General features: G+C 36.6%; 1 protein-coding gene across 2 annotated transcripts in view; it reads right to left on the reverse strand.

Annotated features, from left to right (window-relative positions):
* LOC150104237 (uncharacterized) overlaps positions 1-14678 on the reverse strand; it is a 358570-nt gene that overhangs the window by 308928 nt on the left and 34964 nt on the right. The window lies entirely within an intron of this gene.

Genomic DNA, 14678 nt, shown 5'->3' on the forward strand with positions numbered 1-14678 from the left:
CTCTGGGTCGTTTTCCTGCCAACCTGGCAGAGAACACTTGTTTTGCTAATCTTTCCTCTCCCATTCTATTTAAGTGACCATACCATCTGAGATTAGCTCTGCTAACGCATTCCTGGATGCTGACAATGTCAAGTTCTTTTCTAATATCCTCATTTTTAATATGATATTGCCATTGATGCCATCTGTTCACGCCTCTAATCTTTCTCAGGACTCTCATATCTGCGGTCTCTAGTCTTTGGTCAAGTGTTTTACTTCTGACCCAGCTCTCAGATCCATAAGTTAAAATTGGTTTGAACACAGTCTTGTATACAGCTAATTTAGTGTTCCGACTAATTTCTTTCTTATTCCATATGAATTTATTCAATTGACTTCCCACGATACCAGCTTTGCTGATTCTGTTGTCTATTTCTATATTTAGTTTACCAACTTCAGTAAAAATTGTGCCTAAGTAGCTGAAATGGTTTACTTGTTCCACAGATTCTCCATTCACAACACAGTTGACATTTTCAATGATTCTGCCTATTTTCATTGTCTTTGTCTTTCTATTGCTGACCTTCATACCATATCTATTACAACAGCAATTGAATTTAGTCAGAGAATCTTGCAGACTTGTAGCGGATTTATTTAGAAGTATAACATCATCCGCATAAAGCAAAGAGCTGACATTAACATCTCCAATTTTGATATCAGGTTTAATACCACATTCCTTCATAATGTGATCCATATAGATAATGAATAACAGAGGGGATAATGTACATCCTTGTCTCACACCAGATTCAACATTAAACCATCTTCCTGTACTTCCTTCAATTCTAACTGCTGACTCACAACTCAAATAAAGACTAAGTATTGCTTGATATAATGCCCCATTGACACCATATAACTGCAGCGTATTGAATAGCTTCTCTCTTGGCACCTTATCGTATGCCTTTTCCAAATCGACAAAGCTTAAATACAGATCTTTGTTATATTCCCATGCTTTCTCGACTATTTGTCGTAAAGTGAAGATCTGATCCTGACAGCCTCTATTTGCCCTGAATCCAGCTTGTTCTTCACCAAGCTTTTCTTCCACAATTCTTCTCAACCGTTTCTCAAGTATACTTGCATAGATCTTACCAGGAACACTAAGTAGGGAAATACCTCTGTAATTCTCACATTCAGTTTTATTTCCCTTTTTATATATGGGTACTATGAGAGCTCTACTCCAATCATTGGGAATTCGTCCCTCCGTCCAGGCTTTCTGAACTATGCAGTGCAGCAACTGTAAGACTCTTATACCACCATACTTTAGCATTTCTGGTCGAATATCATCTACTCCTGCTGCCTTTCCACATTTCAAGCCTTTGATGGCTTTTTCTACTTCAAGTATGGATATGTATTCCTGACTGCATGCCTGGTCAGTGTTTTTTATCACTGTGCTGTCATCACTGATTGTTTCATTTAGCAGTTTTTCATAGTAATTACTCCATACTTCAAGGATATCTTTTTCTCCTGTTTTCATTTCACCTTTATCATCTCTAATTCCTTTTACAGCACTCTTTCCTCCATTCCTAAGCTTCTTCAACAACCTCCAGAATATTTTGCCACCTTCTTGATATTTATTTTCTATATTCTTGCCAAAGTCCTCCCATGACTTTTGTTTAGCTAGTTGTACACACTGTTTAGCTTTCTTACATTTGTCTCTGTATTCTGTAAGAGTAAAAGCTGACTTATTTGCCAGGAACTTTTGATATGCTTTCTTCTTTTCCTTCACTGCCTCTTTAACTTCCTGTGTCTACTAGGGAGTTCTGATTTTTTTATCCTTGCACACAACTTCACCACATGCCTCTCTGGCAGAATCAATCAATGTTTCCTTCAGAGTTTGCCACTGACTCTCCAAGGTTTGATTCCTGTTCTCAAACTCTTTCATTTTCTTTTCAATAATATTTCTGTATTTTAGTCTACAGTTCATATCTGAGAGCTGCTCAACTTTTATTCGCTTTAAAACTTTCTTACATGTTATTCTTTTCAATATGAAATTCAATTTTATCCTGCTCAAGACTAAATAGTGATCACTTCCAATTTCAAATCCTCTGTACACTCTGGTGTCCTGCACCAGGGAGAAAACATCACTATCAACAATAACATAGTCAATGAGACTTTTCTTATTCCTAGCCTCTTCTCTCCATGTGAATTTGTGCACATTTTTATGTTGGAACATGGTGTTAGTAATAACCAGTCCATGTCCTGAGCAGAAATCCAACTGATATTTGCCATTATTATTAGCTTTGCTCTTTTCTCCAAATTTTCCCAAAATATTTTTGTATGTCTCACAATCATTTCCTACTCTACTATTTAGATCCCCAACAAGGACCAACTTTTCCTTTTTCATTGTGTCAGTTGCTTTTTCTAAAGCGTCAAAAAATTCCTCCACTTCTACCTTAGTAGAACCTTCTGTGGGACCATAGGCACAAATAAGTCTCATTGTCCAGTTCCCCATTCTCATATTTGCCCACATTACTCTACTTGAGACTGACTGCCATTCAAGAAGATTAGCCTCGTATTTTGTGTTGAATACTATGGCTACTCCTTCTTTTCCTTGATTGTCATTGCCTGAATATAACATTTTGTATTTATTGCTCAGAAAGATCTCACCAGTTTTGGTCTTTTTTGTTTCAGTCACCCCTATTATGTCGATCTGGTACTTATCTAATTCCTCAGCTAGCTCCATTTCTTTGCCATTCAGGCTTCTTATGTTGATAGTACCGATCTTTAACTCTGGTGATGTTGAGTTGGGGTTTGTTTTCAGATTTGTTCCAGTAGCTGACTTTTTGCTGTTCGCCCTGGTTCCCTGGCGAAAACAACGGGAGCCTTGTTTAACCGGGCGACGCCCCAGCCGGCATGAAATTTTGTCATGTTGTACCATCATTTTTTATTTTGGTTTAACCAATAAGAATACAATTTGGTCGGCTAAATCCCAAATTGCCAGCCCATCCTCGTTCGTTCAGTATCAAAGTAGATACCCAACAGGGTGCACCACGAGAAGGTCAGGATTGGACATTAGGTCAGAAGCCCTGGTCGGTTCTCCGCATTCCTTTAAAGGCTATGTGGAGGTCTCCTCTCAGTTTTACAGCTTTGACCCTTTATCCTTAACTGCAGTTTTCATGTCACCTTCGATTCCTTTTATACTTCTTTCTCCATTTCTAAGCTTTTTCATTAGCTTTCAAAATTTCCGCACCTTCCTGATATTTACCAAATTCTTCCCATGCCTTTTGTGTAGTTGATTTCATAAATAGCTTGGCTCTCCTGTATTCTTTTAGGACATCTCCCAACTTCCCCCATAGAAAATCATAATGAAGATAATCTAGGACCCCCAATAATGCAAGAAGAATTTGATAATGCACTATCAGAAATGAGTAAGGGAAAAAGTCCAAGTGTAGACAATATTCCTATAGAACTAGCCAGCCTGGTTGGCCAAGTAGATAGCGTATCCGCTTTCCAGCCAAATGGTTATGGGTTCAAATCCCGCTGTGGACATGGATGTTTGTGATTGTCTGTGGAAATACGAGTGGTGGTCAGCAGTAGATAGCATTGGTCTAGTTGTGGTCAGTCAGTGACTGAATGGTGAAGACAGAGTTGTAGAGCAGGTGCCGTCCCTCGATGAGTACTTGGACTCCCTGGAGGTGTCAAATAATAATATATTTCAATTATATTTAGCTTTCTGAAACTATTACAAAATTTAGGTGATGAGACAAAAGACTTACTCTATCAATAGCCCAAATCTATGATAGAGGAGAAATACCAAAGGAGTTTATGAAATCAATAAACCACCAATACCAAAAAAGAATAATGCTAATAAATGCAGTCAATTTAGAACAACAGCTTTAATCCCACATGTCATCAAAATTCTGCTAAAAATAGCAGAATTTTGCTGATACAATTTCAAAATACAATTTATTCCAAAATAGATTGTCTACTGGATGAAGACCAATTTGGATTCAGAAAGAATAAAGGAACAAGAGAGGCAATACTCTGTTTAAGAACAATAATAGAGAGAAGAATAGACCATAGTAAAAATACTTACATTTGCTTCCTTGATTTAGAGAAAGTGTTTGATAAAGTAAACTACCAAATACTCTTAAATTGCCTAACTAATATCGGCATAGACTTGAGGGATAAGGAATATATAAAATTCAAAATGGACAGATTAAAATCAATAATAAGGACAAAATAATAAATATAACGAGTGAAGTAAGACAAGGATGTATACTTTCAACACTTTTATTTCATTTATATATTGAAAATGCTATTCAGGAAACTAAAGATAAATAAATAGCGGTATAAAGATAAATGGTGAGCAAGTCATGTGTTTGAGATTTGCTGATGACATAGCCCTTGTAGCAGAAAACAGAAGAACATTAAAAACAATACTAGAATTACTAAATAATAACCTTGAAAAAAATAACATGAAAGTCAACACAGGTAAGACTAAAATCCTTGTTACTGGCAAAACCCCTTTCAATATAGAGCATATAGATATCAGTGGGAAACAAATAAAACAAGTAAAAAGCTTTAAATACTTAGGAAGCCTAATAACAGAAGATGGCAGAACAAGAAGACATAAGAACAAGAATAAACAATGCAAAAGCCCAATTCTCTAAGATGAAAAGCATTTTAACAGGAAACAACCTACAATTGCAAAAAAAAAAATTAATAAAGACATTGATATGGAGTATTGCACTGTATGGATGTGAAACCTGGATTCTAGGCAGAGAAGATGTGATTCGAGGTTTTTGAAATGTGGTGTTAGTGCCGAACAAAATAAAATGGACAGAAAAAAAATCAAACAAACAAGTCCTGAGAGAGAGAAGCGAAACAAGAAGTCTAATTAGATCAATCAAAATTAGAAGAGATAGGTGGTATGGACATATACTTTGGCATGATGGACGACTTATGAAAAAAAATAACTGAAGGCAAAATAGAAGGAAAAAAAAGAAGGGGCAGACCAAGGAGAAGCTTTGTTGACCAAATCAAAGAAAGCACGGGTCTGAGGAGTTACCAGGAGATTAAGAAGAAATCCAATGACAGAGCAGAATGAAGGAAATTGCTGCTGAGCTACCAGTCCCAAGACTGATGCAACTGACGATGAATGCCAAACATGACAAAAAGCTCTGGAAATGTCAAGAGCAACAGCAAAAGTTTTGCTGCACATGTCCAGTAGTGGATGATGTAAGCTATCAGATGTGATCTTGAATGGCAGAATCCATACTAGTGGTCACTGATTAATTGATGGACCTCTGGGTAGTGGAGAAGTCAGCTATTGATAACTTTTTTTTCAGCGAATGCAGAAGTGATGGCAATTGGTAAGCAGTCTGACAGTATACCTCTGTCTCCCTTTTTTTGGAGTAGGCTGGATATGCGATTGCTTCCACACATTGGGATAATACCAGCAATGTATAATCGATTGTAGAGACAATAGAGGATAATTATTAGCTCTAGAGCAGAGCACAATGTTGGAGAACAAATAAAGAGATTCTGTCCAAGATATTTAGTAATTTTCTGTCTTTTTGTTGAAAAACTACAGGACACATATGGTGCTTGGATTCTGATATGGTAAGAGGCAATTTTTCTTGTCATCAATGCAGGAGTTTGAGGAAAAGAGTGATGTTAGGAAGTCAGTTTTTTCAGGATGAGAGAAAGATTTGTGGGAGTGCAGAAAAGCAGAAGTTGCATCCAATGGTCTTAGCAAGGGGCCAGACACAGCTTCTATTTGAACAGAAGGGCAAGTTTTCTGCTATTGGCCTCTACAAAATTGAATTTGCTGATGACTGTTTTGAATTTGTTGTATGCTTTGGTATAGGCAAAGTATGAAACTAGCTACAGTTAATACAAACCACACCTCCAGGAAGCTGAATTTTTTTCTTCAACTGTTCTGATAACACTTTCTATGGAATCAGGGCTTGGAAAGCCCTGATTCAATAGAAAAAAGCCAGAGGAGACTTGTAGAAGATGGTGGTCTGAGTTTCTGAGAAGGGAGGTAATCTCTATGTGCATTTGAAGAACTGGTAAAAAAGAAATTCCAAGTTATTGAAGGTTTTTTCACTTGGTTATAAGTTAAATTAAAGATGCCAAAAAATTATATTCCTGTTTAATCCTTTATCCAAGTGTAAGCAAATAAAAACTGCAGATGAAGTATCTTCACGACTAGGCTATTTGGATATACAGGTTAGTGACATATAATAAAGGTCGAAACCAGTCTGGGTAATGGCCTTCATAATCCATAGTATTATACATACCCAAAAAGATGTGAGCTCTGCATTGTGGGATATTAAGGCAATTAATGTGACGTCACTAGCCTCTATATACAAATAGCCTAGTCGTGAAGATAACTACATGTGCAAACTTTGTTTGCTTAAACTTGGATAAAGGATTAAACAAGAATATAATTTCTTGGCATCTTTAATTTAGAGATCCAAAGTATTGGTTGATTGAAGACTAGGCTATTTTGATATACAGGAATTCTTGCAGGTAGATGCAAGATTTGCATTAGGTCATGCTTATGGCAAAGATTTTTCCCTCTCTTCCAGGTTGGTCAGTGGTGTTAGAAAAGGGGAGTCAATGGGAATTATGGAGGTTGAGGTCGCCCAGGCAGATGATTTCATTATTTGGACAGCTGGATTGCAAATGGAAGAGTTTCATGGAGAGGAACATGAATGGGTCTGAGTCGTTATCAGATTTTGGAGAATAGTAAATCTAGCAGATGAATATAACTAGAAAGGGTAAGGAAACCTTCCATCAGAGGAAGTTGAAAGGAGGAGATTCTAATTAGCTACTCTCTGGCATGCAGTGTCTGATCTAACAAATGCAGAAGTGCTACCCTTGTGATGAAAGGAATTTTGTAGTGTGTAATTTGGACATTTGAGGCAGATAGATGAGTAGTGGATGTAGATGCTATCTGGGTCCTTGTCAAGAGTAGGTCTGTTTTGGATGACTGTAAGTGTTGATGAATGTCATTTATGTTGGTGTTAATGCCACACATGTTATTGAAGTTGACATGAAAGTGAGTTTTTAATGAGGAGATTCTGGCATGGTTTGTGTGTAGTGATTGGCTGCATTGTTTGTGTTTTTATTGGAAACTATTTATGAGGGAGATTCCTTTTTTTGCCACAGTGCCACTGTCACTGCTTGTAAGATTCATAGTTAGTTTGTTCATGGTTGGATAGAGTGGGGACGTGCGTGAAGTGAGAGTGGCAGACTCTTAGACATGAGATCCATATAGAGAGTGACCAGTCTCCTTACCATATCATTGCCATGACAGTGCTTCCCACATACCACTTATCATACTCCCTCTCCACATGTATGTGGCAGCAGGATTGTGTGTTACTTGCTTGATCAAAAAGGTTTGGGCCTGTGCACTAACTAGTAGATGGCATGCAGCCATCTACTAGTTAGTGCACCACTCTTTTAAATGATGTACTCTCAAAATGGAGAGGATTATGGTCTATGTTTGGTATAGCCTTGAAGGATATTACTTGCATGAGGATGATGAAAGTTTTTTCATTTGGTTATACTATAAATTAAAGATACCAAGATTTTATATTCCTAGTTTCATCCTTTATCCAAGTGTGAGCAAACAAAGTTTGCACGTGAAGTCACTTCACAACTGTGTATATAGAGGCTAATGACTTCATGTCAACAACATTAGTATCTCATAATGCAATGCACATAACTTATGGACATGTATAATGCTGAAGTCAGCATTATACATGTCATATTTCCATATTCAAGTAGCTAAAAGGTGTCACACCTTATTACTAAAATACTCTGGATTAGTGTGATAAATGTTGAATGTTTTTTCACTTGGTTATACTATAAATTAAAGATGTGAAGAAATTATATTCTTGGTTTCATCCTTTATCCAAGTGTAAGCAAACAAAGTTTTCAAGTGAAGTCACTTCACTGACGAGACCTCAATAATATATATAATAGCTCAAATAGCTACAACTGCTATTTGAATTACCCAAAAACAGGTCAACTCTGAAATCTTCTACTAGAATAAGTGGTAAGGTCACAGACTTCCTTACCACACATGGTTAGTAGGACAATCACAAACATCCATGCCCATGGTGGGATTTGAACCCACAGCCTCTTGGCTAGAGCAGATATGCTAACCACTCGACCCACTAAGCCGGCAACAAACTGAATTTTGTTTATCATTTTTTGTACTCTTTATATTTTTGTGTTATTTAAGAGAACATTTTAAAAAAAAAAAACTATGCTTTTTTTTTCTTTCATGCTCCAGAACATGTCTATACAGAGTTCAAGACTCCCCCCACCCCACATGGTCTGGCAAGTACATACCAATAATGTATATAATCATTATTGGTATGTACCAACAGGATTATATGCTGCTGATTAGGAACTCCCCCCCCCCCCTTAAATGTTAATATCAGGTTTCGGAGAACAAACATGAAATTGTTACTTCAGTCCTCTAATATAATAAATTTAGTTTAATCCTTTATCTAAGTGTGAGCAAACCAAGTTTGCACCTGAAAGTATCTTCAGGACTGGGGTAAGGTGGTACAACACCAGGGCAACTCCTTGCAAAGGTGGAGCAAGCTACCAACATTCCTGTCTCAGTATCACCTATAATGCAAAACACATCTCCTTGCAGATATGTCTAATGTTATGCATTAAGGGAAGGGCCACTACCCAGACTAGTTTCGACCTTATGAATAAGTAAAGCCGTCTCTAAAAATTCAGACGATCCCTAGGCCACTCAATTGTGGGCGAAAGACCGTCCATCTCAGCGTTGGCCCCACTCAGTGATGGCCTTCCACCCACCACCACCACTGAGCAGAACTGCTCATATTCCAAAGAAAAGCATTCACCGACAACGCCCCTCACCAGGCCGTGCTGGAAAACACTTTCTCCAGAGACTCAAATTGCTCCCTTAAGGAAAACTTTAAGAGAGCGAACTCATATTGGCATTCTCACCGGTTTCAACCTTTATTGAGGTCTCTTCAGTAGGAGCCAGGCCCAAGTGGAGATACCAGCCAGAAACATTACAAAGGTCATCTCTACCTATAGGAGTTGCCAAATGGTGTGCCGCCTTTTTATTAACTTACTCTGGATTTAGAGAAAGATGTTGAAAGTTTATTTTTCACTTAGTTAGAATATAATAAATTTAGTTTAATCCTTTATCCAAGTGTGAGCAAACAAAGTTTGTGCCTGAAAGTATCTTCAGGATTGGGGTAAGGTGGTACAACATCAGGGCAACTCCTTGCAAAGGTGGAGCAAGCTAACATCACTCCTATCTCAGTATCTCCCATAATGCAAAACATCTCCTTGCGAATATGTCTAATGTCATGCATTAAGGGAAGGGGCCACTACCCAGACTAGTTTCGACCTTTATTGAGGTCTCTTCAGTGGGAGCCAGGCCCAAGTGGAGACACCAGCCAGAAGCATTAGCAAGGTCATCTCTACCTATAGGAGTTGCCGAATGGTGTGCAACCTTTTTATTAAATTACTCTGGATTTAGAGAAAGATGTTGAAAGTTTATTTTTCACTTGGTAAGAATATAATAAATTTAGTTTAATCCTTTATCCAAGTGTGAGCAAACCAAGTTTGAGCATGAAAGTATCTTCAGGAAGCAAGAATAATGGTGTTTTATCACTTGTAGGTCATTTATTATCATCACCATACCTTTTGTGATGAGTCAAAAACTCATCACAAAATATCACTTTTAAACATTAAATTGTGTCTTAAGCTCAAATGTTTTTACGCTCACTCACTACCCCTTCAAGCAATATACAGCTAATTCTCTTGCCTTTTTTACACGATTTCAAAATAACACAGTTTAGAAAATAAAAGCAATTCTATTTTTACAGTATATTTTAATTTAACGTGGTTCAAATGGCACTTCCTTTAAAATTTCTGTTTAATTCAGTTCTGTTAAAAAAAGGATATATCCATTATAATTATCATTTCCCTAGGACCTTACATATGTACTTAAACTTGAATTATTGAAAATGGTGGCTACACTCCTGATGTTTGGAACGCAGATGAGACTGGCCTTTTTTGGGAAAAAATGCCAATTAGAACTTATATGGTGAAATCACAAAAAAATGTTGGTGACTTTAAAGCAGCTAAGAATTGTGTGACTATTATTTTGTAGTGATGCTTCAGAAGATCGTATATTAAAACCATTACTCATTAATCAATCAATGCTAGCCTGGCTGGCCGAGTGGTTAGCGTATCTGCTCTCCAGTCAAAAGGCTGTGGGTTCGAATAATCTCGTCGTAGGCATGGATGTTTGTGATTGTCTGTGGAAATACCGGTGGATGGCAGTAGATGGCGCTGGTGTGGTTTCGGTCAGTTGGTAGAGACAGCTGTAAAGCAGGTGCTCTCACTCGATGAGTCTATGAACTTCCGAAGCGTCTAATAATAGTAATAGTAATAAGACCGCAGGCAATGAAAGGTGTGGATTTTAACATGTTACCAGTGCACTAGAAGGCAAACAGAAAAGGTTGGATTACAAAAGAAATTTTTAATGAATCAATGTTTTGTTCCAGAAGTTAAATGCTATTTGATGAAAAAAAATCTGGACTTTATAAAATTTTATTGATTATAGACAATGTGCCTGGCCATTCCTGTTTTAGAACACCCAAATGTGGAATTTTGTTATCTGCCACCTAATAACAACATCCTTAATACAACCCCTAGACTATGTAATTGCTACCTTCAAAATTTACTACATAAGAACATTCCAATACATTTTGGATAAACTATATAAGAATAATTTACTGACAGTTATCGATGTGTAGAAGAAAATTTCTATTTTGGATTGTATCAAATTAAAGTTGGCGTTATCAGAATTGAAACCATCAACTTAAAATGCATGCTTCAAAGCTACTTGGCCAGAATGTGTGAAAAAGAAAAACCCTGTACCTTTGCATACAACTGAATATCCCAATATCATCAGATTAGCACATGCAGTTGGCAGAAAAGAATTTGATGATTTTAGGTCTGCAGATATTGAAGAATTGATGGCTGACAAGGCTGTTAGTAATGAGGAAATAATAGAAGCTGTCCTTTAAAATCTCAATGAAAAAGGAAAACAGTGATGATGAAGAGATTCCACTCACAGCAGGATTAATTAAAGAAGGGCTTCAAATAGCTAGTAAACTGCAAAGTCATTTTCTTACACATGATCCAAATACTGAACGAGCTGAACAGTTTATATGTGAACTGAAGTCATGTATGGTGCGATATGATGAATTATACAAAGATCTAGTCAAAACAGGATCTCAATGATTAATTACAGAGTTAGTGGTAAAAAAAAAAAAAAAATCAACCTTCAGATTTATTCAAATTAGTGTTAATTTAGTTCCTCTTACTGAAGAAAATGTTTCGCCATTACAGTACGAATAGGACAGCAAAAGTGTTTTGAGTGATGGAAGATTTAATTCCAGTCTCACACAAAAGAATGCAGCTACTGTCAGAAAGTGATGGAGAATAAAATTTAAATAACCATATGCGCAGTGTATTTGAGCCTTTTTGAATTTCTGTTTTATTAATGAGACACTATTTTCTTTAAGAAAGATAGATATGTATATACTTTAAATAAGTATTTAAAATAAAAAATATTCCATTAAAGTTAAATAGAGTTTCATTGAATGAAACTCTATTTAAAAACATGTTTTGTTTGAAAATAACTTATTGTTCATATCAAGTTTTCACATCCAAAACCGTTCTTCTATTTTTTTCACATACAGTGTATTCTTTTTTAAAACGGTTTTCATTTACATGTTTTTTTTTCTGGAACCAATCTACCACGGAAATGGAGAATTGACTGTATTCCACTTACCAACCACTCTCTCTTCATGCATAAAATCTTGCTTCTTGTGTTCCAATTCACACATCCTACTTATACTGTTTTCAGGGATATCTGCTTCGATTTTAATCTAGTAATAATCTTGCCAATTTATATGTCTCAATCTTATCAACTCTCCTTCTATCCATCAGGCTCTGCACATACGAGGGTAGTCTGAAAAGGTCTCGACCTCGACCATAGATGGCAACACTATTGGCAAGATTTTTTTTTCTAAGTTGGTACATCTGTCATAAGCATCCATGTGAAACTGCAGGTCATTTTATCAAGTAGTTTGTTTTACACAGCTGTCTGAAGCAAAAGTGTTGTCTGTATCCCTTGAAATGGATAAAATTGAGTATCGTGTGGTTATAAAATTCTTCGTAAAAGAAAGTTTAACAGCAAAAGAAATTCATTCGAAGTTCATAAAAGTTTATGGGCACTCTTCTCCTTCGTTTTCGACAATTAATTAATAGGCTGCTAAATTTAAAAGTAGCTGACCAGCCTTGAAGATGATTCATGTGAAAGACGTCCAAAAAGTGTAACAACAACACCAGAAATCATTGATCAAGTGCACAATATGGTATTGGATGATCAGCTTTCACACTCTGAACAAAGTGTGTGAAATTGCTGAGACAATAGGCATTTCAAAAAAACATGTAAGATATATTTTGCATGAAGAATTGCAAATGAAAAAGCTTTGGGCAAGATGGGTGCCACACTTGCTCACAGCAGATCAAAAATGCACTCATATGAAAATCTCTGAACAATGCTTGGAGCATTTTAACAAGAATAAAACTGATTTTGTGCATCGATTTATTACTATGGATGAGACTTGGATTCACCATTACACAACAGAATCTAAACAGCCAAAACAGTGGACAGAAGCTGGTTGTTCAGTGCCAAAGAAGACAAAGTCAGTTTCATCAGCAGGAAAGGTCACGGCATTGGTGTTTTGGGACGCTAAAGGCATTTTGTTCATTAATTATCTTAAAAAAGGGTAAAACAATAACCAGGGAATATTATTCCGATCTTTTAACCAGACTGGATGAAAAAATTCGTGAGAAAAGACCTGGTTTGTAGAAGAAAAAAATCATCTTTCATCAGGGCAATGCACCTGCCGACAAAAGTGTTTTGGCAATGAGAAAATTAGGGGATCTGCACTATGAATTGTTGGAACATCCACCCTATTCCCCAGATTTGGCTCCCTCTGATTTCTGTCTCTTCCCAAAACTAAAACTCTTCCTCGCTGGTCAGTATTTTTCTTCGAATCAACAGGTGATTACAGCTGTAGAGGAGTATTTTGTAGATCTTACTGAGAACCACTAGAGGGACGGGATAATGGCGTTGGAGCATCGCTGAAATAAATGTATTAGTCTTAAGGGAGATTATGTTGAAAAATAAAAATAATTTTGAAATTATAAATTCATTTTTTCATTGTTAGGCTGAGAACTTTTCGGACCACCCTCATAATAGTCTCTCAATCCATCTTCATTGCAGAGACCCGAGACATCCAGCTCTGCACATAATAACAGTCTCTCATCCAGAACCATATAACAAAACCTTACATGTCATTATCTTCATATCACTGACATATCCATCGTATCTTCCTCACAATTCTAACAATGTGTCACCTAAATTTCAGGTCCTTGTCCACTATAATCCCAAACTCCCTTATTTTGTCCATCTTTGTTCACAAGATATCTCCATTAATTGTACAGCATAAGTCCAAATTTCTAAATTTCAACATCCTTACACTTTGCAGTCCCACTCACTTGCCCATACACAGTGCATTCTAATCCTCCTGTAAAATGACAGTACATTCTCTGCTCCCCACATTTATCCTCCAACTTGGCATCTCTCTCTCTCTCTCTCTCTCTCTAAACAGCACTGGCTCCAAAACAGATCCTTGCAGCATACAACTGGAAATTTTCTTCTTTTGCAATACTGCTTCCCTAGATATAGCCTACTGATACTAATCAGATAGGCAAACTCTACAGCAGCTCACTAATCTGTTATCTGACTCCTACCCCTCTATTTCAATGCTTAATTGCCAATTGCCTATCAAAGGCACTGCAAACTCTAAATTATACTAATGTATATGTATTTCTTTTGTCCAACAAATCTGTGACACTCTTGCAATTAAATTTCTAAATCATATCTTTCCCTTTAACAAACATATGCTGACAAACACAAAGAATCCTATTAATGTTGACTTAATTCTGAATTGAGTCAATATTAGGGTCTGTAGGTCTGTAGGGATTGACTCAATTCTGAATTGAGTCAATCCCTACAGATCTCTCATTGGCCAATAATTTGAAGTGCAACATTCTTTTCTTTCCACTCCTTTGGGAAATGCCCAGTAGTTCTTATTAAATAAAAATGTCAAGGCTACGTAAAATTTCTCTTAAACACAGCATAATATTTCAAATGAGTACTACTGTCATGTTAAGATCAAGTGTACTTAATTCCTCATATACCTTCTGTGCACTCACCAACAAATTTGTATGAAAATCATGAAAGAAATCTATATGAAAATCAAGATATCATGAAAGAGTCTGACATCCTTTGCTTCTAGAATGTGTTATCAAAGGCATCTATCACTTAATTTTCCCATTGCTAAAACACTTTTGTGGGCAGATGCATTGCCCTGATAAAAGATGATTTTTTTCTTTATAAACCGGGTCTTTCCTCACGAATTTTTTCGTCTAGTCTGGTTAAAAGACTGGAATAATATTCCCCGGTTATTGTTTTACCCTTTTTAAGATAATTAATAAACAAAATGCCTTTAGCATCCCAAAACACCGATGCCGTGACCTTTCCTGCT

The sequence above is a fragment of the Typopeltis vanoorti genome, chromosome 8 (genome assembly GCF_054136105.1).
Source record: "Typopeltis vanoorti isolate ZY-2024b chromosome 8, IOZ_Tvanoo_1.0, whole genome shotgun sequence".
NCBI classification, from domain to species: domain Eukaryota; kingdom Metazoa; phylum Arthropoda; class Arachnida; order Uropygi; family Thelyphonidae; genus Typopeltis; species Typopeltis vanoorti.